The following is a 25739-nucleotide window of genomic DNA, read 5'->3' on the forward strand; positions in this document are numbered from 1 at the left end:
TGCTTCCCACATGCAGTCCCTTGCATTTTAGCATTAGCATTAGTAGAGGCATTTGATGCAAGAAAGCAAGCTTATGCAGCATCAGCTAAAAAAAAAAAAAACACCCACTTCCACTTCAACCCCTGTTCGTTCAAAATACCTGTCCAGCTGAGCCTTAAACTTATTTAGGCTATCAACCTCCACTACAAGGGATGGAAGTCTGTTCCACCAACCAACCACCCGCTGGCTAAAGGCATTTCCGCACATCTATCCTACATCTGTCTTTCCTCAATTTGAATTTATGCCCTCTCAGGTGATTTTTCTGAGCTAGAGGAAGAATTCCATCAGCATTGAGCATGCTTAAACCATTCAAGGCTTTATACACCTCTATCAGATCACCTCGCTGGTGCCTAGTCTCCAGACACTGTAATTTGCAAAACTTAAGCCTTTCTTCTTAAGAGCACCCCTTTGTTCCATTCACTAATCTTGTTGCCCTTCTCTGTACTCGTTCCAGCAGCTCTACATCCTTCTTGAAATGAGGCCTCCAGACCTGTATACAGTACTCTAGGTGTGGCCTGACCATTGCCTTATACAATGGAATAATCACCTCCTTATTCCTGCTGGAAAAATTCCTGTATATCATTGACAATACTCCATGAGCTACTCTTGCAGCCCATCTGCACTGCTCAGAGAACTTCATATCTGCCTGCACAACCACCACCAAGTCCCTTTCATTCTCTACCACTGTCAGTGTAGTACCACAGAGTTGATACGTTGCTCTGGGGTTGCTGTTTCCCATGTGTAGTACTTTACATTTGTCAATGTTAAACTTCATTTGCCACCTCTCAGCCTATCTGCTCAACCTTTCCAGATCCTGTTGCAGCAGCATAGTGTCAGTAGTGTCCTTGACAACCCTGCCAACCTTTGTATTGTCTGCAAACTTGGACAATAAGCTTGATATACCATCATCAATATCATTTATAAATACAGAAAACAATAATGGACCCAACACTGAGCCCTGAGGGACTCCACTAATAACATTAGTCCACGATGAGCAGTGTCCATTGATTACCACTCTCTGTCTTCTCCCCTTCAACCAACCCTTTATCCATAGCAGCAATTTGCCTCCAATGTCACACTGCTCCAATTTGTGTAGAAGTCTTCCATGTGCAACAGTATCAAAAGCCTTTCTAAGATCCAAGTATATAATATCAAAGTTATTCCCTGCATCCAGTTCTTTTGTGACTGCATCATAGTATCCAATCAAATTGGTCAGGCAAGACTTCCCCTCAACAAAACCATGCTATGTCTGAGCTATAACTGAAGTCTTGTCTAAATGATCCTGCAGTGCTTCTTTAACCAGTGCCTCCATTAATTTTCCTGGAACAGAAGTTAAGCTCACAGGTCTACAATTACTTGTGTCACCCTTTGATCCTCCTTTGTGAATTAGGGTCACATTTGCACATTTCCAGTCTATGGGTACTTCCCCTGAGTCCAAGGAAGCTCTCATAATTATGGCTAAGGGTTTGCTTACTTCCTTTGCTGCCTCCTTTAATATAACTGGATAGATCCCATTCACCCCGGGTGCCTTTCTTGTGTGTTTATCTTCAACAGTTTCTCCTCCACTTTACTCCCAGTTATTTCAAGATTCTGTAGCTTACTACTAGAGTTGAATACACCTCTGGCATTCCCCTCGCTGAATAACTCCTCATGTGTGAATGTCGATGCAAAATATTCATTTAGTTTGTTAGCTACCTGAGCAGGATCATCAACAGTTGACCCATCAATATCAAGTGGACATCCCCTTCCTTCTAGAGTTTACATAAGTAAAGAACTCTTTGCTGTTTTTCTTTGCATCCCTTGCCAAGGATTTCTCGTAATCTGCCTTCGCCTGCCTAACCTCCTTTGTAACTTGGTTGCATATCAACTTGTATCTATCATAGGCTTCTGTGTCATGTGTTAATTTGTAAGTATCCCATGCATTTTTCTTCTCTGCCATATGCCTCATTAGTTCATCTGACATCGATTATGGCCTAAACCTTGAACAATATTTCTTAGTTGGTATGTAAAGCCTAGTAGCTTCCAAGATAAGTTCTTTGAATGCTTCCCATTTTGAATTTGCTGTTGGTAACATCATCAGTTGGTCCCACTGTATAAAATTTAAATACTGTTTCAGTCCATCGTAGTCGCCTTTACGGAAGCAATAACCCTTCCCTTTACCCCTAATGGTAGTTACCTCTTTGAGTAAATCCCACTTCAGCACACTGTGATCACTGCCACCTAGTGGTTCATTTCTCTGCAGATTCTTAATGCATGAAGAATCACTGCTGATAATCAAATCAAGAGTATTACTCCCTCTAGTTGCCTCCCGAACATGCTGATGTAGAAAACAATCATCCAATAAATCCACAAAAGCCCTGCTAGTGTGTGAGTAACCAGCCCCCAAATTCCAGTCAATATCTGGGAAATTAAAATCTCCCATTATAAGACTCTCTGATTTACTGGCCCACTCTATTTCCCTGTACAGTTTCTTATTATACTCATCAGAGTCATTAGGCCTATAGCACACTCCTACTCTCAATTTTGATCTCCCAATGCTTACGTCACACCAAACTGACTCAACACTGCACTGTCCAGCGATGTCGACTGGCTTCACTTCCTTGGTTTTTATGTGTTTCTTAACTAATAGCATAACCCCTCCCCCCTTCCTATCCTGTCTATCCTTTCTGTAGACGTTGTACTCCCCAAATTCCAGTTCTGCATCCCTTATATCTGTGTGACACCACGTCTCTGATATCCCAACAATATCTGCCTTTGATGTTTTGAGCAGTACCTCAAATTCATCAAATTTATTTACTAAACTCTTAGCATTGGTGTACACGCAAGTATACCTGCACCTGTTTCTATTCTTAGCTACCCTAACACAACCCATGTGTTTACTTGTACCGCAATGGCTCCCAGCAGTCTCTGAAATACCATGCATCTTGTTTTTCAGGCTTCTGCTCATTCTAATAGAAGCAGTGCAAGAATCTCTTCCACCTCTGCCAGTGGCTACTGTCAATCTATTGGTCTTTGTCTCCCCCCAAGCTAGCAGTTTTCCGACCCACCTAACACTGCCTCGAAGCATCAGCAAATATTCTTGCACCCTTTCTATTTAAGCATATCCCATCCCTGTAGAAGCAATCTCTCCTGTTAACAAGTACAGTCCAGGCTGAAAAAAATTCTACCCCTTGAGCCTTGCACAATCTTTCCAGGGCCGAATTGATCGACAAGGCTCTCATCATATACTCCCTCCTATCGTGTCTGGGCAGAATTGCAGACACTTTCAAATTCAACCCTAATTCTCGGCTTTTGTTCAACAGTGACCTGTACTTGTTAAGTAATTCTGCCGGTCTCCTACTCTTATATTATTAGTGCCAACGTGTACAACTATATCACCTTTTGTGCCCTTAAAAGATGATATTCGCTCTACAACGTCATCAACCTTTGCCCCTGGCAGACATACCCTGGTCCTGTTCCACCTATCTTTTTTACAAAGCATGTTCCCCGTTTCCCTGACAATAGAGTCACCAACAACTACTAGTTCCTTCAGGACCAACGCATTCTGCCTTGGGGGTTGTCTCTGTGTCACGTGATGCCCAAGTGCAAGCTCTGGCGTTGATGTGGGCAGCTGAGAGCTTGATGGGCCCCTCAATTTAGTTTCTTTGAGGGCAACCACCCTGTCCTTCAAGCTCTCATATAGCCCCACAAGGACGCTGAGTTGTTGCCTGATATCGATACACTCCTTGCATCGCGCGCACACACAAAGACATCCCCCATGGCAGTATCATGTCCCGTACCCGATTGCTCTGCAAACATCAAGCAAACAGTGCATTTTATAAGGCTGTGAATCAGAGGACAACTGCCCCCCTCAGTTCTGCTCTGAGCCACAGCACTTCCATTAGCTTGAGCCTTTTGCTTTGCTGCTCTGGTCTGAGTCATGATTCTATTAATTTATTAATTAATTATGTTATTAATTATGTTAAATATAATTAATTATATTACGTTTGTAATCTAAGTCATTATATGTATTTATTTAAAAGTACAATTTAACTGCTAACGAAGTTCAACTAACACTATCTAGTACGGTATATAACTATCGTATCACAAAGGCAGGAAAGTTACGAAAGAACGGTAACTCTACGGACACTTAAGTATTAATTAACTTTCAAATCTCGCTGTCTCAATTCAGAATAAACTAATGATCCTTACTAGGTCTATAAGCTACTTACAGAAATAATTCGATGTAAAAAATATTCAATCAAGCGGCAATTGAGGTTTGACATTTTTCATTGAGAAGTGACAACTGCCACTTCTCAATCCATCTGGCTAATTTTTCTAGGTGTTGTTGTTGCAATATTATAAGTTGATTTCTGTCATTAACTATCCTGGCAACTTTCCTATCATCTACAAACTTTGACATCGAACTTAACAATATCATTAATAAACACTTAAAACAATAAATATCCCAGCAATGAACCCTGAAGAATCCTATTGATAATATTAATCCAAGAAGAACAGTGCCCATTAACATCCACTTGCATTGGTAAAAAAAGTATTTATTAGGGGCATCATTTGCCAATACTAAATACTAACATTCTCAATGGGATAAAATTGAATACATACTTAAGAAAAGAAGGAAATATCATATCAGCAAATAGTACATAGCTTTTGAAACCTATTGAAATAAACTAGGCAGATGCCTTTTAAAGTTATCAGGTCCTTAGCAAGAAGCTTAATAATATATCAAGCCTAGTGATGATTTTAACTGCTGGTATAGGAAAAAATCTGGTCAACTGACTGTTCAGTTATATAGAAATACTAGGTAGGGCAGTGGTTTTCAACTTTTTTTTAATAACGGCACCCCCCCTAAGTATTTATTTTATTTTGTGGCATCCCTACTCAATTTTCTGCCTGTTAGATCCGATTCTCTCCCTCTGTGTGTGTATATATGTTATATGATAGTTATAACAATAATATAATTATAAAAATTACATATCATAATACAAATTATATATATACGGTATACAATAATTTTATTCTTTATATAGAGGTACTAAGTAAACATCAATTATAGATCACCACAAAATTAAAAAGATACCGTACACCTTTTTGTAATGAAATAAACATATAAATTTAAAAAAATAATAAGTTTAAGTAATTTAAACCTGAATTACGTGGCACCACTGGAATGTTGTTGCAGCACTTTAGGGTGCCGCAGCACTCTGGTGGAAAACCACTGAGGTAGGGTTTGTTAATGACATTCCTGGGTTGAATGTGTCAAGATCTGTTATCCCATATTATTCTTATTTCTGCTGTCTAAGCTAGGTTAATGCCACAAATCATTACACAGCTTAGCAGAAAAAATTGATTTATCCTGAATTGATTTATCAACAGGCATGTAATTCAGATAAACTGAATGTCCAAAAGCAGCATAAGAATCAAATTCACATATGATTGTGACTGCTAGTCTGAGTATCCCCCTCCCAAAACTAGCAGTTTTACAAGCTATCTAACACTTTCTCAACAGGATCAACAAATATTCTTCTACCCTTTCTATTGAAGTGTATTTCATCCTGTAAAAACAGTTGCTCCACAGAACTCACAAAAATATCCTAAATAAAACAAAGAAACTTATATTTCAAACAATTGTACAAAGTCTTCTATTGTATGGAGCGTTAACCTGGACATTGAATAGGCGAGCTGAAAAAAAACTGCTCTCCACAAAAATGGATTTTTGGAGATGCTCAGCAGGAACTTCTAGAAGAGACAGAAAACGGAATGAAGACATAAGGGGAAAAAATGGAAGTGAAAAAGACTATTATTGACACCATCAAAGAAAAGCATCTAACATGGTATGGACATGTAAAACGGATGCAAGAAAACAGATATCCAAGGGCTATCCTGGAATGGATACCTCCTGGAAGAAGGAGAAGAGGAAGACCTAGGAGGACATGGATGGATGGAGTACGGGAGTGCATGACAGCCCGAGGCTTAACCGACCAAGACACCTTGAACTGCACTTTATGGCGGGAAAAAAATTTCTAACAAGAAATAACTTGTAAGGAGTGTTTCCATTTACAATGGAAACACTCCTCTTGATGATGAAAAACAGTTGCTCCTGTTAACAAGCACAGACCAAGCAGTAAAAGATTCTACTCCATGAGCCTTTCACAATCTCACTGTCAACTGAATTGACTGACAACCAGAGGCACACATCTGGTAAGTATGGACTTAGCACACCCAGGGTTCTTGGTGATTTCCTTCTACTTTTTTCTTATAGACCAATTATATCATAGACCAATTAGCTTGTTATCCCACATCTACAAGTTGTTCATAAGGGTCATTACTAACAGATTAAAAAGAATACTTGATGAGAATCAATCAAAAGTGCAAGCTGGCTTTAGGATAGGATTCTCAACTATGGATCACCTTCACGAAATTTCTTAGCTAATTGAAAAAGCAAATGAATATAAAACACCATTATGCCTGGCATTTGTGGATTATGAAAAGGTATTTGACTCCATACAGCATAAGGCAATGTTTCGGGCACTGGAAAGACAAGGCATAGATACCCCCATATATCATGATTTTGAAGAAAATAAATGAGAACGCTATCCCTTTTATTAGACTAGACAAAGATAGTAGCAAATTTAAAATTGAGAAAAGAGTTCGACAAGGAGGCACAATATCTCCAAAGTTGTTTACTGCTGCCCATGAGGAAGCTTTCAAAAGATTAGACTGGTCACAGAAAGGAGTCAATGTGAATGGAGAGTACCTAAACATTTACAATTTGCAGATGACATTGTGGTCATAAGCCATGATCCCAAAGAATTAGAGGAAAATCTTTATCAGTTATGCAGAGTTTTGGACTAAAGATAAATATCACTAAAACAAAAGTAATGATGAACAAGTATGCCACGAAAGGGATATAATGATTGAAGGAGCAGTAATTGAAAAGGTGGAGTCAGAGACCGCCGTAGCCTAGTGGTCAGGCACGCAGGTGCATAAGTACACGTGCCTTGAGTGACCGGGGTTCAAGCCCGTGACTGCTGAATGCAGTGCTTTTTCTTGTAATCTGTCTATCTTGTGAACTCCTCTGACTGTTTCGTCGTTCCAGAGTATAAAACAGAAAATTTATTTATTTATTTATTTATATACTTATCAAGTCATTAGCTGTCATAATGATAAATAACTGGAAGTCAAGATAAGAATAAATTTTGGATGGATAGCATTCAGGAAATATAGTCACATACTGAGGAGCAATATCCCAATTTTTCTGAAACTTAAAATAATTAACCAATGTATACTACCCACCATGACTTACGGAAGTGAAACTTGAGCACTCACCAAAAGAATGGAAGAGAAGCTGAGAACTACACAGCGAAGAATTTAACGAATTATATTGGGAATCAGACTGTTAGATAAGAAGAGAAACACACAGATTAGGCAGCAAAAAACTCAAGTAAAGGACATTCTTATCAAAACTAAAGAACTAAAATGGTCTACGGCAGGACACATAGCTCAAAGACATGATGACGGATGGACTAAGAGAATAACAGAATGGTACCCAAGAGAAGCTAGAAGAAAACCTGGAAGACAACGACGGAGATGGACAGATGAAATTCATGAGTTTCTGGGTAGTAAATGGATGGCCATTGCACAAAACAGAAGGAACTGGAAAGTTGCTGGAGGCCTTCATCCTATAGTGGATTGATAATGGCTGATGATGACTAATTTTATTTAAGTAATTAAATAAAATCATAATTTATACTACTGTTATTTAATTCTGATGCCAAAATGCAGAAGGAATTCTTTCTTTTGATGATAATTATAAGAATATGGAAAATAATACATTTTTATTTTCCATATTCTTTTAAGTTTGTAAGCCATTTTGCCCTGGATTTAAAAAAAAAAAAAAAAAAAGAGGGAAAAAAATGGTAATCCTATCGAAACACTAGTCTGCCATGTAATTAAAAGATGAAATGACGGAACAACATCTCATGTTTTCAACAAACAGTATTATCCTTTCAGTAATTTCATTTGTTTGAAAATAGTGAAATTACTGCCAATCTGGGGAAGTCCATTTGGATGTTTACTAAAGTGTGAAATATATTCATTTCACATTACATTGCAATACACTGGCCTTAAAAAAAACAGTGCACAAAATAGCCAAAGCACATTTATATAATTCAAAGAATTATAAATAAATAATAAAAAACAGTTTTTGAGAGTAAGAGAAAAGGTAGCTGGGAAAAATAATTGTAATAGATTTTCTAAAAATTTTAAGCGCAATATGAGTACATTATCTAAAATGTCAAATTGTAAATAAAATAAAATAATATTAAACCATAGAGAAGAATAGTATGCTGAAATATTACAAACACAGCTAAGAAAGCATAAGCCAAGGACACATGAAAAATAATACAGTAAAATTAAACCAAGAAATGAGGAAACTAAGAGTTTACTTATGTAAACGCTAGAAGGAAGGGGATAAATCAGATAGGTCCCTTGATATCAATGGTTCAACTGTTGGTGATCCTGGTCAGTTAGCTAACAAACGAAATGAGTATTTTGCATCAACACTTATACATGAGTTATTCAGGGTGGGGAATGCCACAGGTGAATTAAACTCTGACAGTGAGTTAAATGATTTTGTAAGCAAAGCAATTTGGCAGTAAGCTAGATAATCTTGTAATAACTGGGAGTTAAGTAGCGGACAAATTGTTGAAGATTAACATAAGAAAGGCACCTGGGGTGGATGGAATCTATCAAATTATATTAAAGGAGGCAGCAAAGGAAGTAAGCCAAACCCTTAGCCATAATTATGAGAGCTTCCTTGCACTCAGAGTAGGTACCCAAGGACTGGAGATGAGCAAAGGTGACCCCAATTCACAAAGGAGGATGAAAAGGTGACAAGTAATTACAGACCTGTTAGTTTAACTTCTTTTCAGGGGAAATTAATGGAGGCAATGGTTAAAGAAGCTCTCCAGGATCATTTAGTCAAGACTTCAGTTATAGTTCGGACACAGCATGGGTTTGTTAAGGGGAAGTCTTGTCTGATCAATTTGATTGGATAATATGATGTGGTCACAAAGGAACCAGATGCAAAGAATAATTTTGATATCATATACTTGGATCTTAGGAAAGCTTTTCATACTGTTGCACTTGTTAGACTGCTGTACAAATTGGAGCAGTGTGGTATTAAGGGCAAGTTGCTGCTATGGATAAAGGGATGGTTGAGTGGGAGAAGACAGAGAGTGGTAATCAGTGGACACTGCTCTTCGTGGACTAATGTTATTAGTGGAGTCCCCTAAGGTTCAATGTTGGGTCCACTGTTGTGTTCTGCATTTATTAATGATACTGATGAAGGTATATCAGGCTTAATGTTTAAGTTTGCAGATGATATGCAGGTTAGCAGGATTGTTAATGACACTAATGACAGTACACTACTGCAACAAATCTAGAAAAGTTGAGCAGATGGGCTGAGAGGTGGCAACTAAAGTAACATTAACAAATGTCAAGTATTGCATATGGGTAGCAGTAACCCCAGAGTAACATATCAACTGTGTCGGACTACACTCAGGGTGGTGGAGAATGAAAAGGACCTGGGGGGTAATTGTGCAGTCAGATATGAAGTTTCCCGAACAGTGCAGATGATCTGCAAGAGTAGTTCATGATGTCTTGTCAATAATATACAGGAATTTTTCTAGCAAGGATAAGCAGGTGATTATCCCTTTGTATAAGGCAATGGTCAGGCCACACCTTGAGTACTGTGCACAGGTCTGGAGGCCTCATTTTAGGAAAGACAGAGCTGCTGGAACAAGTACAGAGAAGGGCAACAAGGTTAGTGAGTGAATCATTCACTAATCTTGTTGTATATATGCATATATACAACATCTCATAAATAATCTGTGTATATATGCATGCATATATATATATATATATATATATATATATATATATATATATATATATATAGTTGGACCTCTATATAATGAAATCAATTGTTCCCTTGAAAAAATTCGTTATACACCTTTTCAACAATGCTGTAAATTCAGAAATATAGTAAAAGATGGGAAAGAAGTGGGAATGAATAAATTTTCATGATGTCTTGTCAATGATATACAGGAATTTTTCTAGCAAGGATAAGCATTAAAATGATCACATTTGTTTAAACTTTAAACACTCAGCTATATTTTCTGTTACAATTTCTTCCCACTGAAGGCCTCAATGCAAAGTTTCAAATGATGCCAACATTTGTTTGGAAGATTTAGTAATGCCCTCATTTTCATCCAACTCATCATCGACACTGTCACTACTTCTTTAAATGTGCTCCAAAATGTTGGAGTCACTCGGATATTCAGCTACTATGACATCGTTCAACTCCTAAAAATTCTTCAAGAATACCTTCAAGAATTTTTACATCTTGACTCCACACTTTTGTCAACTCTGATATGCACATCCATAAATCTATAACAGAATCTATAGGTTGGTTGGTTTCTATTAGTATAATTTTTTTCATTATGCTCCTTTGGTAATGCATTTTCGAATTCTTGATAATGCCTTAGTCCATTGGCTGCAGTTAAGACGGATTATTCAGAAGGAAGAAAACAAGCTTCACACTTGTAAGTTTCGAAATTACTGAGTGAAGGTGGGCAGGGCAGTTGTCAACCATCAACGTGATTTTCTGTTTTCTTTCATCGGCTTTCTATTGTAATTTAAAATCCACTGCTCAAAAATTTCGCTTGTCATTCAAGGTTTTTTGTTGTAGTTGTAGTCGAAATCTAACGACTTTACTCCTTTGAAACGTTGGGGTTATTTACTTTTGCCTATTACCAAAAGCTTCAGTTTTTCATTACCAACCATATTTGCAACCAAGAGTGTAATTCTCTCCTTATTATTACTACCACCTAAACATTTATCACCTTTAAAATTCAGTGTCTTGTTCAGCAAGCATTTAAAAAATAGACATGTTTCAACATTGAATATGTCTACTGAATATGTCCGACATAATTTTTTTCAAAACTGTTTCTTTCCAATGGGTATAGTCTTCGATTGCAACTCCATTTTCATCAGAAATAACTTTTTCGAGCAAGCCATGATGCTCTTTAAATTTGTCCAGCCAACCAGAACTGGCTTGGAATGTTTTGTGCCCCACAAAAGATGCATACTCCATAACCTTTTCTTTTATTAGCATGTTTTGGTCTCAAATCAACTTCATCCACTTAAAAACTGTTTCATCTACATCTTCATACAGGCATAATTCTGCACGCTTCCAGATGGGTCACGTTTCCTCAAATGGTTTGAGAAATGAAACAGGGTTTTTTTCAGAATGGTTGACACACTACTGATAGGGACATGAAATTTTAAAGTGATTTCTTTTTTTTTTAATGCCACGATCTACACTATTAAGCACTTCCACTTTTTCACACTACACTCAAGGATTTCCTCCTAGACACTGTAAGGTTACTTGCACAGCAGTTAAAACAAAATTAGGGACCACTAATCACCAATTAGGGACTGAAATTAGGGACCACTTTTACCATGTAAACATGTAAGTAGATGAAATTGAGTGAAAGTGTGGATGACATTTCTTCAAAACAACAGATAAATTTCTGAGATAACGGAAAATCATTCTCTCCTAATTCTCTATTAGGATGCTTACGGTAGAAAATAGGTTTACCAGAGCTAATGCCTGTGTCGGGAATATGCCTTAAGGCATAAGTGCTTCAAAACACAGTCCTGTTTTGGCATAGAGACTCGTTTGCATCCGGTTCCTTTTTTCCTATCAGCAGAACCAGTATTCTTGAGTTTGGAAAGAAATCTACTCACTGTTGACTAATTACAAGACACTCTATAAGCAATATGACAGGAAGAACATCCTTCCTCACGTAAAGCAACAATAGCACGCTTTCTTGGTGGCATCAACTGCACGTAACTCGCCATCCTGACACAAGCAAGGAATGACTGCAACTCTTGCAGAGCATGCTTATACAGCTGTAAGTAACAGCTGATGCAATATTACGTCATCACCTACGCATGTTAATCTCATCTGATACAATCATCATCATCATCATCATCAGCCATTTTCAATCCACTGCAGGATGAAGGCCTCTCCAGCAACTTTCCAGTTCCTTCTGTTTTGAGCACTGGCCATCCATTTACTACTCAAAAACTCATGAATTTCATCTATCCATCTCCGCCTTTGTCTTCCAGGTTTTCTTCTAGCTCCTCTTGGGTACCATTCTGTTATTTTCTTAGTCCATCTGTCATCATGTCTTCGAGCTATGTGTCCTGCCCAAGACCATTTTAGTTCTTTAGTTTTGATAAGAATGTCCTTTACTTGAGTTTGCTGCCTAATCCATATGTTTCTCTTCTTATCTAACAGTCTGATTCCCAATATAATTCGTTCCATTCTTCGCTGTGTAGTTCTTAGCTTCTCTTCCATTCTTTTGGTGAGTGCCCAAGTGTCACTTCCATAAGTCATGGTGGGGAGTATACATTGATTCATTATTTTACGTTTCAGACAAACTGGGATATTGCTCTTCAGTATGTGACTATATTTCCTGAATGCTATCCATCCAAAATTTATTCTTCTCTTGACTTCCAGCCATTTATCATTATTACAGCTAATAACTTGTCCCAGATAAGTATATGACTCCACCTTTTCAATTACTGCTCCTTCAATCATTATTTCCCTTTCCGTGGCATACTTGTTCATCATTACTTTTGTTTTAGCCATATTCATCTTTAGTCCAAAATCCTTACTAACTGTGCATAACTGATTAAGATTTTCCTTTAATTCTTTGGGATCATGGCTTATGACCACAATGTCATCTGCAAATCGTAAATGGTTTAGGTACTCTCCGTTCACATTGACTCCTTTCTGCGACCAGTCTAATCTTCTGAAAGCTTCCTCAAGGGCAGCAGTAAACAGCTTCGGAGATATTGTGTCTCCTTGTCGAACTCCTTTCTCGATTTTAAATTTGCTACTGTCTTTGTTAGTCTAATAAAGGAGGTAGCACTCTCATATATTTTCTTCAAAATCATAATATATGGAGTATCTATGCCTTGTCTTTCCAGTGCCCGAAACATTGCCTTATGCTGTATGGAGTCAAATGCCTTTTCATAATCCACAAATGCCAGTCATAATGGTGTTTTATATTCATGTCCTAAAGCCAGCTTGCTCTTTCGGTTGAATCTCATCAAGTATTCTTTCTAATCTGTTAGTAATGACCCTTGTGAACAACTTGTAGATATGGGATAACAAGCTAATTGGTCTATAATTTCCAATTTCTGATTTATCTCCTTTCTTATGCAGCAAAACTATGATTGCATTATTCCACTGCTCAGGCATCACACCTTTTCTAATGCACTTTGTGAAGAGCCTTGCCAGTTTTTGTGTTATGTCTGTTCCTCCCAATTTTAACAACTCTACAGTAACTTCATCTTCATCATCTGATACAATATGTAAGAAATATTTCCACATACGTTATTCGAACAAAAGTTGAAATTTTAAGGTGTGATGCACTTTCTTTGAACAGTGTAGATTCCAGTTTGAATTCTGACTGGCTCTTTAAGGAATGCTCTTTCACACCTGTTGTAATGACAGAGCTTACTCATTATCCATACCACCCGTATGGAGCCATTTCAAGACTGCTCTGACATAGTAAGATCGGCTCCTGGACTTTTCTCATCTAGACTGATTTCCTTCGTGGAACTCTATTTTTCTTAATCTTTGCCAATGGCTGTGGACAGCTGACCAGCAGGACTTCTCAGCATAGTAGTGTATAAGTTATATAGGTTTTACTTCATTTTAGCCAGGACAAAGGACTCCCCCAAACTTTTCCTATCAATGCCGTGGTTGGCCAGTTTCCTTCTGCAGGGTTTTACAGGCACCATTATACTGTAAAATGTTTTAGCTCTTAATTCATGGAAGTAAAGCCTCTAGCTATTAAAAGCTAATGGATTAATGCTTAATCCTTTTAGCTCTTAAGTCGTGCTTTCTACAGCATCAGCTTTATTGACTAAAGGCCGGAGGTGCAAACAATGCATACCCAGTTCTCTTGAAATAAGTTCGTTATATGGAAACTATTTTCAATGTAATGACCAAGGGGAAATCAAAACAGTTCACTACATAGAAAATTTTGCTATATGGAAGTTTGTTAAAGAGAGAGGTCTGACTGTATATATATATATATATATATATATACACATATATATATATACATATATATATATATACATATATATACACAGTCAACTACTGTTTCATGAACCACTGGTTCCCCAGTGGTCTGCAGACCCCAGTTTGGGAAACGCTAATTTATACCATTCAAACACATTGGTACAACTTACAGTATCATCACCATAAAGTTTTTACATTTCTTTTGTTTCTGTTGCAGATTTTCCCAGTTAAAAGCAAAATTTGATATTCATTTGTTGCGCTCCATTACAAAAATGTGACACAGAATGTTAACATTACCTTTTAATATTGATTGTTACTTGCAATCTATCAGCCCACTGGACAATCTCTATACCACTATCTGTTAGAGGAAGTTTGAACTACAATATACAACTTTCATTTATTTTCAAACTCATTGACTGCAATAGCAACCTGTCCAGAAACTTTACTTCCTTGTATATTCAGACATTTGCCAATGCTGCTTCATGTCAGATAGCATCTGCATCATATATTTTTCCATGCTTTGTGTTCGTGTGTAAACTAGATCACATAGCTTTTGGTATATATTTCTTTTTATTATTATTATTTAGTAGTAGCAAATGATTCAAGAAAGCAAGAAAGCAGAGTTGACCATAAAAAAAAACACATTTCACCTATCCAACCCTTCCAACAGTTTCTCTAGTTCCTCCTTGAATTTATTCAAATTATCCACTGCCATAATAACAGATGAAAATTTGTTCCTGCAATTAACCAGTCACTGGCTGAAGGCAAACTTCTACACGTTTATTCTGCAACCATCCTTCCTCAATTTGAATTTATGCCCCCTCATATGTGAAGACTGAGCAAGAGGAAGAATTCGATCAGCATTGAGTTTGTTCAATCCATTCAAAGCCTTAAACACCTCAATCGAATCACTTTGCAAGTGTCTAGTTTACACATTGAAATTTGCAGAACTGAAGCCTTTCTTGGTAAGAGCACCTTTTGTTCCCCTCACCAATCTCGTTGTCCTTCTCTATAACCATTCCAGCAGCTCTACATTGGTACTAAAATGAGGAACTCAGACTTGTATGCATTATTCAAGATGTGGTCTGACCATTGCCTTACATACTGGGATTATCCATGCTAGCAAAATTCCTGTATATCATTAACAAAACCCCATGAGTTGTCCTGGCAGCCTGTCTCCACTGCTCAGAAAACTTCAGATCTGACTGGACAATTACCCCCAACCAAGTCTTTTTCATCTTCCCCTACCCAGAGCGTAGTAACACACAGTTGTCACATTACTCTGTGGTTACTTCTACCCATATAATGCTACCGATAAGTGGAACAGAACCATGGTTTTTTTTTTTTGGGAAAAAAGCTGATGATGTTGTAGAGCAGATATCATCTTTTAATGGTACAAAAGGTGATATTTAATGGTACAAAAGGTGTTATTAGTTCCAACGTGATAACACGTTGGAACTAATAACATTAAGAGTAAGAGATCTGCAGATTTACTCAACAAGTACAGGTCAATGTTGAAATAAAAGTCACAAGTTAGGGTTGAATGTGAAAGTGTCTGCAATTCTGTCCAGACACGATAGGAGGGAGTATATGATGAGAGCCTTGTCAATCAATTTGGCCCTGGAGAGATTGTGCAAGGCTCAAGGGATAGAATTTTTTTCAGCCTGGTCTGTGCTTGTTGACAGGAGAGACTGCTTCTACAGGGATGGGGTACACTTAAATAGAAAGGGTGCAAGAATATTTGATGATGCTATTGAGGCATTGTTAAATGGTTCAAGAAACTGCTATCTTGGGGGGGGGGGGAATACATAGACTAAAAGGTTAACAGTGGCTGCAAGCAGAGGCAAAAGTGATTCTTGCACTACTTCTATTAGAATGAGCAGCAGCATGGAAAGAAAAGCAATGGATATTTCCAGGACTGTTGGGAGTCATAGTGGAACAAATAAATACATCGGCTGTGTTAGGGGAGTATAGTTAATAAATTTGATGAGCTTGAAGTGCTAATCAAGACATAAAAGGCAGATATTTTTGGGATATCAGAAACATGTTATCACACAGACATAAGCAGTGCAGAATTGAAATTTGGGGAGTACAATGTGTACAGAAAGGGCAGGAAGGGTTATGCTGTTAGTTAAGAAACACATAAAATCTAAGGAAATGATTCCAATTGATGTTGGTGGACAATGCAATGTTGAGTCTGTTTGGTGTGACATAAGCACTGGGAAAGGAAAAATGAGAGTAGGTGTGTGTTATAGGCTTAATGAATCTGATGAGTACAATGAGCAATTGTGCAGAGAAATAGAGTGAGCCAGTAAATCAGAATGTCTTATAATGGGGGATTTTAACTTTCCAGATATCGACTGGAACTTGTGGGTTGGTCACTCGAACACTAGCAAGACTTTTTTGGATTTATTGGATGACTGATTTAGCATTAGCATTAGTAGAGGCATTTGATGCAAGAAAGCAAGCTTATGCAGTATCAGCCAAAAAAAAAAAAAAAAAACCACTTCCACTTCATCCCTCTGTTTATTCAAAATACCTGTCCAGCTGAGCCTTAAACTTATTTAGGCTATCAACTTCCACGACAAGGGATGGAAGTCTGTTCCACCAACCAACCACCCGCTGGCTAAAGGCAAATTTCCGCACGTCTATTTCTACAGCAGCACGTTCGAGAGGCAAACAGAGGGAATAATACTCTTGATCTGTTTATCAGCGATGATTATTCATGCATTAAGAATTTGCAGATAAAGGAACCACTGGTTGACAGCGATCACAATGTACTGATTTGGGAATTACTTAAAGATGTAACTATCATCAAGGCTAAAGGGAAGGGCTTATGCTTTCTTAAACATACAGGTGTCTCAGATAGTTTGTAATTCTGTACAGTGGGATCAACTGATGATGTTACCAATGTTGAATTCTTAATGGTAAGCCTTCAGGGACTTAATCTAGGAGGCTACTAGGCTTTTCATTCCAAATAAGAAATACAGTTCAAGGTTCAGGTCTAAATAGATGTCAGATGAATTAATGAGGCTTGTGGCAGAGAAGAAAAATGTATGGGATGCATATAAATTATCAGGTGACAGAAGCCTATGGCAGATATAAGCTTGTCTGTAATCAATTGACAAAGGAGGTTAGGCAGGCGAAGGCAAAATACGAGAAATCTTTGGCAAAGGACGCAAAGAAAAACAGCAAAGAATTCTTTAATTATGTAAACTCTAGAAGGAAAGAGATGAATCAGATTGGACCACTTAACATAGACGAGTTGACTATTGATGATCACACTCAGGTAACTGATATGATAAACAATGAGTATTTTGCATCTACATTCACACATGAGGAGTTATTCAATGAGGGAATGCCAGAAGTTTGTCAAACTCTAACAGGGAGCTAAATGAATTTGTAATAACTGAGAGCAAAGTGGAGGAGAAAGAGCGCTTTCTTGGACTCAGAGGAGGTCCCCATGGACTGGAGGTGTGCAAATATATCACCAATTCATAAAGTGAGTTCAAAAGGTGACACAAGTAACTGTAGGCCTGTTAGTTTAACTTGCATTCCAGGGAAAATAATGGAGTCACTGGTTAAAGAAGCATTGCAGGATCATCTAGACAACACTGCAGTAATAGTTAAGACACAGCATGGGTTTGTTAAATGGAGGTCTCGTCTGACCAGTTTGATTGGATACTATGATGTGGTCACAACGGAACTGAATGTCAAAAATAATTTTGATATCATATACTTGGATTTCAGGAAAGCTTTTGATACTGTTGCACATGGAAGACTGCTGTACAAATTGGAGAGGTATGGCATTAAGGGCAAGTTGCTATAATGGATAAAGGGATGGTTGATTGGGAGATGGCAGAGAGTGGTAATCAATGTACACTGCTCTTTGTGGACAAATGTTATTAGTGGAGTTCCCGAGGGTTCGGTGCTGGGCCCATTGTTTTGATGAAGGAATATCACGATTAATATCCAAGTTTGCAGATGATACAAAGGTTCGCTGTTAACAGTAAAGGCAAGTAAAAAGTAAAGGCAGTATGCTACTCCAAATGGATCTAGATAAATTGGGAAAATGGGCTGAGAAGTGGCAACTGAAATGCAAAGTACTGCATATGGTAGCAATAACCCAAGAGAAATGTACCAACTGTGTGGTACTACACTGAGAGGAGTAGAAAGTGAAAAAGACCTGGGGGGGGGTAATTGTGGAGTCAAATATGAAGTTTGCTGAGCAGTGCAGATGGGCTGCCAGGGAAAGTCATGGAGTCTTTTCAATGATATATAGGAATTTTGCTAGCAGGGACAGGGAGGTGATTATCACGTTGTACAAGGCAAGGGTCAGGCCACACCTAGAGTACTGTGTACAGATCTGAAGGCTTCATTTTAGGAAAAATGTAGAGTAGCTAGAACAAGTACAAAGAAGTGCAACAAGATTGGTGAGGGGAACAATGGGGTGCTCTTACTAAGAAAGGCTTAAATTCTGCAAATTGCAGTGCCTGGAGAGTAGGCAGCTGCAAGGTGATCTGATTGAGGTGTATAAGGCCTTGAATGGGTTGAGCAAGCTGAATGCTGATGGGATTCTTCCTATTGCTCAGAATAAGAATCTGAGGGGGCATAGATTCAAATTGAGAAAAGACTGTTGTAGAATAGATGTATAGAAATTTGCCTTTATCCAGTGGGTGGTTGATTGGCAAAACAGACTTCTATCTTTTGTTGTGTAAGTTTATAGCCTAAATAAATTAGACTGAGCTGGACAAGCATTTGGAACAAATGGAGGGGTGAAATGGGAGGGTTTTTTTTTTGGCTGAAGCTGCATAAGCTTGCTTTCTTGCATCATATGCATCTACTAATGCTAATATGCAGTACTTTGTATTTGTCAATGTTAAATTTGAATTGCCATTTCTCAGAACATCTCTCTAATTTTTCTAGATCGATCCTTTTGCAGTAGCTTATCATCATCAATATATGCTTCCATCAGTATCATTAATTCTGCAATTCTGCCCAGACACGATAGGAGGGAGTATATGATGAGAGCCTTGTCAATCAATTCGGCCCTGGAAAGATTGTGCAAGGCTCAAGGGGTAGAATTTTTTTCAGCCTGGACTGTACTTGTTAACAGGAGAGATTGGTTCTACAGGGATGGGATACACTTAAATAGAAAGGGTGCAAGAATATTTGCTGATGCTATCGAGGCAGTGTTAGGTGGGTCGGAAAACTGCTAGCTTGGGGCGAGACAAAGACCAATAGATTGACAGTAGCCACTGGCAGAGGTGAAAGAGATTCTTGCACTGCTTCTACTAGAATGAGCAGAAGCCTGAAAAACAAGATGCATGATATTTCAGAGACTGCTGGGAGCCATTGCGGTACAAGTAAACACATGGGTTGTGTTAGGGTAGCTAAGAATAGAAACAGGTGCAGGTATACTTGCGTGTACACCAATGCTAGGAGTTTAGTAAATAAATTTGATGAATTTGAGGTATTGCTCAAAACATCAAAGGCAGATATTGTTGGGATATCAGAGACATGGTGTCACACAGATATAAGGGATGCAGAACTGGAATTTGGGGAGTACAACGTCTACAGAAAGGATAGACAGGATAGGAAGGGGGGAGGGGTTATGCTATTAGTTAAGAAACACATAAAAACCAAGGAAGTGAAGCCAGTCGACATCGCTGGACAGTGCAGTGTTGAGTCAGTTTGGTGTGACATAAGCATTGGGAGATCAAAATTGAGAGTAGGAGTGTGCTATAGACCTAATGACTCTGATGAGTATAATAAGAAACTCTACAGGGAAATAGAGTGGGCCAGTAAATCAGAGAGTCTTATAATGGGTGGTTTTAATTTCCCAGATATTGACTGGAATTTGGGGGCTGGTCACTCACACACTAGCAGGGCTTTTGTGGATTTATTGGATGATTGTTTTCTACATCAGCATGTTCGGGAGGCAACTAGAGGGAGTAATACTCTTGATTTGATTATCAGCAGTGATTCTTCATGCATTAAGAATCTGCATAGTAATGAACCACTAGGTGGCAGTGATCACAGTGTGCTGAAGTGGGATTTACTCAAAGAGGTAACTACCATTAGGGGTAAAGGGAAGGGTTATTGCTTCTGTAAAGGCAACTACGATGGACTGAGACAGTATTTAAATTCTATACGGTGGGACCAACTGATGATGTTACCAACAGCAAATTCAAAATGGGAAGCATTCAAAGAACTTATCTTGGAAGCTACTAGGCTTTACATACCAACTAAGAAATATTGTTCAAGGTTTAGGCCAAAATGGATGTCAGATGAACTAATGAGGCATATGGCAGAGAAGAAAAATGCATGGGATACTTACAAATTAACACATGACACAGAAGCCTATGATAGATACAAGTTGATATGCAACCAAGTTACAAAGGAGGTTAGGCAGGCGAAGGCAGATTACGAGAAATCCTTGGCAAGGGATGCAAAGAAAAACAGCAAAGAGTTCTTTACTTATGTAAACTCTAGAAGGAAGGGGATGTCCACTTGATATTGATGGGTCAACTGTTGATGATCCTGCTCAGGTAGCTAACAAACTAAATGAATATTTTGCATCGACATTCACACATGAGGAGTTATTCAGCGAGGGGAATGCCAGAGGTGTATTCAACTCTAGTAGTAAGCTACAGAATCTTGAAATAACTGGGAGTAAAGTGGAGGAGAAACTGTTGAAGATAAACAAACAAGAAAGGCACCCGGGGTGAATGGGATCTATCCAGTTATATTAAAGGAGGCAGCAAAGGAAGTAAGCAAACCCTTAGCCATAATTATGAGAGCTTCCTTGGACTCAGGGGAAGTACCCATAGACTGGAAATGTGCAAATGTGACCCTAATTCACAAAGGAGGATCAAAGGGTGACACAAGTAATTATAGACCTGTGAGCTTAACTTCTGTTCCAGGAAAATTAATGGAGGCACTGGTTAAAGAAGCACTGCAGGATCATTTAGACAAGACTTCAGTTATAGCTCAGACATAGCATGGTTTTGTTGAGGGGAAGTCTTGCCTGACCAATTTGATTGGATACTATGATGCAGTCACAAAAGAACTGGATGCAGGGAATAACTTTGATATTATATACTTGGATCTTAGAAAGGCTTTTGATACTGTTGCACATGGAAGACTTCTACACAAATTGGAGCAGTGTGACATTGGAGGCAAATTGCTGCTATGGATAAAGGGTTGGTTGAAGGGGAGAAGACAGAGAGTGGTAATCAATGGACACTGCTCATCGTGGACTAATGTTATTAGTGGAGTCCCTCAGGGCTCAGTGTTGGGTCCATTATTGTTTTCTGTATTTATAAATGATATTGATGATGGTATATCAAGCTTAATGTCCAAGTTTGCAGACGATACAAAGGTTGGCAGGGTTGTCAAGGACACTACTGACACTATGCTGCTGCAACAGGATCTGGAAAGGTTGAGCAGATGGGCTGAGAGGTGGCAAATGAAGTTTAACATTGACAAATGTAAAGTACTACACATGGGAAACAGCAACCCCAGAGCAACGTATCAACTCTGTGGTACTACACTGACAGCGGTAGAGAATGAAAGGGATTTGGGGGTGGTTGTGCAGGCAGATATGAAGTTCTCTGAGCAGTGCAGACAGGCTGCAAGAGTAGCTCATGGTGTATTGTCAATGATATATATAGGAATTTTTCTAGCAGGGATAAGGAGGTGATTATTCCCAATGGTCAGGCCACACCTAGAGTACTGTATACAGGTCTGGAGGCCTCATTTCAAGAAGGATGTAGAGCTGCTGGAACGAGTACAGAGAAGGGCAACAAGATTAGTGAATGGAACAAAGGGGTGCTCTTAAGAAGAAAGGCTTAAGTTTTGCAAATTACAGTGTCTGGAGACTAGGCACCAGCGAGGTGATCTGATAGAGGTGTATAAAGCCTTGAATGGTTTGAGCATGCTCAATGCTGATGGGATTCTTCCTCTAGCTCAGAATAATCACCTGAGAGGGCATAAATTCAAATTGAGGAAAGACAGATGTATAATAGACGTGCAGAAATTTGCCTTTAGCCAGCAGGTGGTTGGTTGGTGGAACAGACTTCCATCCCTTGTAGTGGAGGTTGATAGCCTAAATAAGTTTAAGGCTCAGCTGGACAGGTATTTTGAACAAACAGAGGGGTGAAGTGGAAGTGGGGTTTTTTTTTTTTTTTTTTTGGCTGATGCTGCATAAGCTTGCTTTCTTGCATCAAATGCCTCTACTAATGCTAATGCTAATAAATAAATATAGGAAACAAGAATGAGCCCAGCATCAAATGCTGGGGGGGGGGAAATTCCACTAATAACATTAGTGAAGAACAGTGTCTTCATGGACTCTGTCTTCTACCACCCAACCATCTCTTTAGCCATACAAAACTGCAGTAACTTGCCCTTAATGCTCCAATTTGTATATATCAGTTTTTTTATGTGCAATAGTATCAAAAACTGTCATGAAAGTATAATGATATCAAAATTATTTTTTGCATCTAATTCTTGTTGTTGCATCATAGAATCCAAACAGATTGGTCAAACAGGATCACCCCTTAACAAACCCATGCTATGACTACAGTTTAATTACATTCCTGTTAAGATGGTCCATCATTAATTCTTTAACCATTGGCTCTATTATTTTTCTCTAGAACAGAACTTAAGCTAACAGGTCTGTAATTAGTCATGTCACCTTTTGATTCCCCTTTGTGAACTGGGGATGTTCAGAGGACCTCCTCTAAATCCAAAGATGTTCCCATAATTATGATTAAAGGTTTGCTTATTTCCTTTGTTGCCTCCATTAATATAATTGGATAGATCCCATCCACACTAGGTGGCTTGTTTATTTAGGTTCAATTTCTCCTCCATTTTTCTCTTAGTTGTTGTTTGGTTTTTTTTTTAGGAGCATTAGCAACTAAGGCCATATTGCTCCGGGATATGCGGTGGTCATTCCCTGACCTTTCCGCATCCTCCATATTTGGTGGCGACAGGCTCGAACCCCGGTCTAATCAAGAAGCGTGTGCTATGCACTGCTGCTCCTTCCCACCTGGCTACGGAGGCGCCAAATTTTTCTCTTAGTTATTATTAACTCCCTGTTAGAGTTTGGTAAACTTCTGGCATCCAGGTCCCTTAAGCATTCCTTATGTATGAATGTGGATAAAAATACCTGTTCAGTTTGTCCACAACCTGAGCAAGATCAATAACAGTTGAACCAATCTGATTGAACCCCTACCTTCTACTGTAAAGAAGTCTTTTCTGTTTTGCATTCTTTCCGCAATACTTCTTATAATTTGCCTTAACTTGCTAACCTCCTTTGTGACATGATTACAGACTTTATATATACTTCAGAGGCATTTGTATCAACTGATAATTTATAATCATCCCATGCATTATTCTTCTCTGCCACACATCTCATCAGTTCATTTCAGGTCTGAGCTTGAACGGTATTTCTTAGTTGGTATGAAAAGCCTAGTAGCTTCTATGATTATTTCTTCAAAGGTGTCTCCTTCAGAATTTGCTGCTGATAACATCATTAGTTGGATTCCACTGTACAGAATTTAAAAACTCTCCGAGACCACTGTTGTCACCTTTATGAAAGTAAAAGCCTCTCCCTTTACCCTTGACAGTAATTATATCTTTAATTAAATTTGCATTAGTATAGGAATACGATTCAAGAAAGCAAGCTTATGCAGCATCAGCCAAAAAAAAAAAAAAAAAAAAAACGCTCCCATTTCACCCCTCTGTTCATTCCAAATACCTGTCCAGCTCAGACTTAAATTTATTTGGGCTATCAACAAAAGATGGAAGTCTATTCCACCAATCAACTACCCGCTGGCTAAAGGCAAACTTCCGCACATCAATCCTACAACTGTCATTCCTCAATTTGAATTGATGTCCTCTCAGGTGATTATTCTGAGCTAGAGAAAGAATCCCATCAGCATTGAGCAGGCTCAAACCATTCAAGGCTTTATACACCTCAATCAGATCACCTTGCAGGTGCCTAGTCTCCAGACAGTTGGTGTTGAAACAAGTGCACGAACTATCCAAAAACGGCTTTCGAAATGTGGTCTGCATGCTTATCAGCCCAAGAAGAAGCCTTTGTTGACCCAACAAATGAGGAAAAAGCGACTTGCTTGGGCTAAAACACGTTTCATGGACAAAAGAGCAATAGGACACCATCATTTTCTGAGGAATCAAAATTCAACCTGCATGGCTCAGATGGGAAGCGATATGCCAGAAGATAAAAATCTGAGGCATACCATCCTGACTGCATAACACTGACTGTAAAGTTCCCCACCGGTCAGATGGTCTGGGGTTGCATAACAAACAAAGGGGGTGGGGCAAATTAAGTTTATTAATGGAACGGTGAATGCAGAAACCTACACTGCTATCTTGGAGGAGTGCCTGAAACCCATTATTAGGGATTACCACGCAGACGTCCAAAACTGCATTTTTCAACAGGACTCAGCAACTTGCCACACAGCAAAATTGGTAAGTTTTATGCTGTTTTGATTTAATGATGAGTTTGTCTTCTTGTTTCACAAGGCTTAAAACATACTTACACCAATGTTTTCTCTCATTTTTCTCCCTTAAGGTGCAGTGATAGTTAATAAATTTGATGAGCTTGAAGTGCTAGTCAAAACATCAAAGGCAGATATTGTTGGGATATCAGAAACATGATATCACACACATAAGCAGTGCAGAATTGAAATTTTGGAGAGTACAATGTGTACAGAAAGAATAGAAAGGACAGGAAGGGAGGAGGGGTTACGCTGTTAGTTAAGAAACACATAAAATCTAAGGAAATGATTCCAATTGATGTTGGTGGACAATGCAATGTTGAGTCTGTTTGGTGTGACATAAGCAATGCTGGCATTACACTGTTGGACTGGGCCAGCAACAGGTTGGTACATAATGTCATCTAAAATTGCTTAGAAGAATACAGTTGCTTAATTCTGTGGTAGCTGAAATATTTCTGGAATATAAATCTGGCATAGAGTTAATCAATTCTGTGGTACCACAGAATTAGGCAACCGTATATCCAGAAGTTGATTAACTCTATACCAGATCGTTAAGGCTGTAATCACAGCTCGAGGAGGAACAACAAAATACTGAGGACTTATTTTGCTGATTTCCAGTACATAATACTATTACATTAACTTGTCATTTCAGTTTGTACATGTAAATGCAATAAAATGTATGTTTGGTTGTCATAGATATTGCCATAAATATGTCATAGATATTGCCATAAATACCATAAATATTTTCCCTTTGGAAAAATATTTATGGCATTTAGGTATATCAGGTGGACTCTTTATCGGATTTCATTCACAGAGATATATATCCATCTAACAAATGCATTTCGAACACTTCTGCAATCCGGTGCAAAACACATTATTTGCAAAATTCACAAGTGATGCAATTTTTTTGTCCACAACTGTACATATACTTGTTATATAATAATACAGGTAACGCTTGAAATATTTGAAATACTGTTAATTTACTCATCAAATTTCCAGCAAAA

At 38.4% G+C, this 25739-nt stretch overlaps 1 protein-coding gene across 4 annotated transcripts in view; it reads right to left on the reverse strand.

Moving 5' to 3' along the window:
* Positions 1 to 25739, reverse strand: part of LOC150091163 (growth factor receptor-bound protein 14-like) — a 452305-nt gene that overhangs the window by 169931 nt on the left and 256635 nt on the right. The window lies entirely within an intron of this gene.

Source organism: Mastigoproctus giganteus, chromosome 1 (assembly GCF_048544385.1).
Source record: "Mastigoproctus giganteus isolate SK-2022 chromosome 1, ASM4854438v1, whole genome shotgun sequence".
Classification (NCBI taxonomy): Eukaryota; Metazoa; Arthropoda; class Arachnida; order Uropygi; family Thelyphonidae; genus Mastigoproctus; species Mastigoproctus giganteus.